Below are 4,274 nucleotides of genomic sequence, written 5' to 3'. Positions count from 1 at the left end.
CGATGCCTTATGGTCTTAAGAAGAACTTTAAATTTTCTATAAATTCACGAGGAATATTTTACTTTACAGTTAAAAAAACACGCATATATATATATATATATATATATATATATATATATATATACATATATATTTTTTGTATATATATATATATATATATATATATATATATATATATATATATATATATATATATATATATATATATATTTATTATATATATATACATATATATATACATATATATATATATATATATATATATATATATATATAATATATATATATATATATATATATATATATATATAATTTACGTATATATTTATATATATATATGTGTGTGTATGTATAAATTCAGGCATTACGTAGACCCTCTAGGTCATCGTAAAAATAAAAGTCTAAGGCTGAAAGGTGTAATGAGTCCCTGGCTGCAAATTCCCGAGGTGTATACTACTAGTATTGTACCAGCCCCGGTGTTTATGCCTGCCATACCCATAGGTTAGGTTCGTTTGGTTAGTATAATTCCTCTTGTTCGGGAAACGGGATGGGAAACACGAGATTATTTTCAAGAAGATTCCATGGTTAGTTTTTAAGATACTGCGTCACGCTTTTTTCAAGGAGGGTCGATACTCGGTTACAATCCGGAATATGCGTCCTGGCTTCATATATTTTTCCAGTCGTATTTTATTTTATTTTAAAGAACATTTCATCAATTTCAGTCACTGAGGAAACCTTATTATTTAATTCCTAAAAGCCCAATTGAAGCAACGCAGTGCTTTATGTCTTTAAGATTCTGTGAATTAGAAGGTTTTTTATTGTTGTATTTGTTTTTGATATTAATATTCACCTTATCGGTGGGACACTAATTTTTTCCCTACTCGGGAGCAATCCTACAAACTACTTTGTTCGTAGTTGTATTTGTGTGATATTAATTATTCACCTTATCTGTGGGAACATCATTTTCCCTTACTCGGGGAGCAATCCTACAAACTACTTTGTTGTTGTTGTTTTTTGTTGTGGCAGGAATGCCTAGGAAAAGGTTTGAAAAAGGTGTTTCGCATTAGGAATTTTAGGATATGATATATATGATTTATTCATTAGAATGAAAATGTAAAAAATAAATAATGCATATGTTAAACAGTATGTGGCCGTAGACAGAAATATCTGTTGTATGTATATATATATATTACATGGGAAAACCGCCATGTATTTCATACGGTAAGCGTGGACACGAAACGGAAGGCAGACCTCCACACCCATTTCATACACAGGCTCTCTCTCTCTCTCTATTCTAACAATCACCCCACATCTCTCTCTATTCTAACAATCACACACATCTCTCTCTCTCTCTCTCTCTCTCTCTCTCTCTTTCTCTCCATTCTAACAGGTAATGAAAATGAGAGAGTTGCATCATAACATAACGTTTATTTACAATAACAACTAAGTCGGTTAACTAAGTAATCCAGTCTTACAGACTAACTTAAAACAACTCATTGTCAAGTCACCCAAAAGGTCACACCTTTCCCTGGGAACTCTGTCCCACAGAAATCCAGAACCATCTGCCAAAGATACAGAACACATTCTGGTAAGTACACACACAAGTTTAAAGACAAAGTTAATAAAATGGAACATCTTACAAGATATCAAACAAGCCACCCCTTTGGCTAAAGTAAAGGTAACACTTACCCATTCCCAACCGGACACTAAACACTATGTCAAAAAACTCCCCCGGCGAATGCCACGGCATCTTTGCCTATGACTCGAAGCCCTCTGTCAAAATCCCTCTCATAGGCTTGGGTATGAACGCTTTTAACAGAAAGAGGTGCACACGCACATACGAACACACAGTTCGCTAGCGCCTCGCGGTTCTAGCTGCATCTAGTTTCACAAAGGCACTTTGGGAAGAGTTCATAAACTGTCGTACATTGACTCGACAAACTAAGCATTTTTATCTCACGCCATCCCCTAGAAACTCATTGATCAGCTACCCTCAGGTCGTTACTCTGCACTGTCCTCCACATTCCACAGGTTACAGAGAATGCACGAACAATATATAATTAATCAAAACCCTATGTCTTACAGATTGCTCGGCCTCGCACCTATATGCTAGCTCCCGCCTAGCAGAATTGCTTATACAATATAAAACATTGGCCGGCTTAAAACAAAATAAGTAAAACTGCACGCTCTGGCATTATAAATAAAGTCTTATCACGCTTTATCTCCCAATAACACAAAACGCATTTTCTCTGATATTTTCGGCATTAGGATTCTTGAATATCCCTCTTCGCTTGTCTGCAAGTAGCTGCACAGACAGCAACAGGCTATAGCAGGCTGTAGCAACTGTAGGAAGACGGAATGCCTCCCTCATCGTAGAAGACTCTCACGGCTTCTTGTAGATCCCCAAAAAACACGCTGTAGAATTCTCTCGATCACCCACGTGGAAATACTTGTAATCACCATGGGCAACATGGCAGCAACCTCACGGCTGGTGGACGTCTTGCTGGCGTCGGGAACTTTTGGGCGTTAGTATGTCAGTCAGGTCTTTGGTCAATCTAAGAAAATTAACCCAAACATACTACTTCTATCAAACAACGATCTCAAAAAGGTCAGAAATACTAACTGAACGTCTCCCAATTAACTCCCTTAAATATGACTACTAAATGATAAGTCATTATCACAACTCTCTAAGAAAAAGAAACATCAAGTTCTCCAATTCAATTCTCCAAAACTCGCACATCAGCACACACAAAATCAGAAATCACAGCAACTCCACGGAATTCTGCACTCACATTTCGAACTCGAATGTGCTCACAAGAAAAAAAAGAAAAAATTCGTAACAAGCCCAAGAAAGAAAAGAATCACGTAACACCCAGACCCAAAAAATATTCTCGCAAGCTAATATTTAAACAACCCACAAAATCAGTAAAAATCTCCAACTTTTAACAGCAAAAACCCCTTTACTGCTCAATAATTAATCACAATGAGACTTAATGTCAAACTCCCATTTCGTAAACAGCAACCCTCGAAAAATTACACCTCCCGGTAAAATCAAATCTCCCGTCCAAAAAAGAAATGCTACTTAAGCTCAATCCCCAAATCATATCTCTCATAGGAAAAGGAAGAAAAATAATAATAAAAAAAAATAATCACAAGTAGATTTCCCCAATCACAAAAATACATAATACATGTATAATATGCATAACTCCCGCGTTTTCCCCAAGAAATGCTCCATGTAAAGTTATGGAATTTGCCAGAAAGCAAACTCTCATACATGCGCTTTCGTGAAATGCTATAGCCACATTTCCAGATATTGCAAAAATTCTGATCTGTCACCATCAGAAGAAAAGAATCAGCACACGGCTCATCACATCGCTTGTCAGCAGAAAAATCTCCTGCGGACGCATGTTCAAACAACAGCACAAAAATTGTCTAGTCAGACACATAAGTTTGGAAACTCATGATTCTCAAGAAAAAAAAGGTCTAACTGACACATTTCACAGAATTAACTCCAGGATATGACTAATGTGTTCAAAAATTTGTCTCGAAGACTTATTCTCTCAACATGACTTTTCCCAAATTATATTTCTCCAAGAATAACACACTTGTGAACATGAAAAATGCACACAACACAGTCTCCTGCAAATAACTCGTAATGCAGTAATGCCACTTCTCTCTAAATAGACACGAAATCAAAAAAGAGAACCACAGAAAACTTCTCTTTACTCGAAAAAAAAACTCCATAACCACAAAAAAAAGGTCACCCGCCCAAGATTAATTCCAACTCCATTATGAGACACCATATCAATAATAACACCACTCCGGTTATAGAAATATTTCCTCCATTTGGTTAATAACCAACCCCCTTATATTATTCTCTTATTTCTCCAAAGCCACATGTCAGTAGAAAAAAAAGACACCACTCCAGGAATAGATAATATCCTCTATTTCGGCAAATACAAAATATTTACCTCTATTTTCCACAATAACTCCATGTGGAACAAAACAAGGCTCCAAATAAATATATTCTCCAAAAAAATGTGCACTCAAGGCAACTAACTCACATACTCACAAATATTGCCCCATAATCTCCAAATATGTGTCTCCATTTGCAACAAAGATGGCTGCAAAATAATTGAACTAAACATAGCTCATACCACATTAGCAAATATCAAAAATGGCCAAAAATATATATCTCCCATATATTATATCTCAAATATAACTCCAAAATAATATATACCTCCAATTATCTCTCCAAAATAATATATCTCAAT

The 4,274-nt window shown here is 35.5% G+C and overlaps 1 long non-coding RNA gene across 1 annotated transcript; it reads right to left on the bottom strand.

Moving 5' to 3' along the window:
* Window positions 1-1,413: 1,413 nt before the first annotated feature.
* LOC135223310 (uncharacterized) lies at window positions 1,414-2,172 on the bottom strand. Its single transcript, XR_010316471.1, has 2 exons — window positions 1,690-2,172; window positions 1,414-1,562 (listed from the first exon to the last, which is right to left on the bottom strand). It is a non-coding gene; the product is annotated as an uncharacterized LOC135223310 (long non-coding RNA).
* Between the last annotated feature and the right edge of the window lie 2,102 nt (window positions 2,173-4,274).

The sequence above is a fragment of the Macrobrachium nipponense genome, chromosome 8, assembly GCF_015104395.2.
Source record: "Macrobrachium nipponense isolate FS-2020 chromosome 8, ASM1510439v2, whole genome shotgun sequence".
Lineage (NCBI taxonomy): Eukaryota > Metazoa > Arthropoda > Malacostraca > Decapoda > Palaemonidae > Macrobrachium > Macrobrachium nipponense.
The sequence above is the reverse complement of the archived record's forward strand: the minus strand, read 5'-3'. Positions and strand labels throughout refer to the sequence as shown.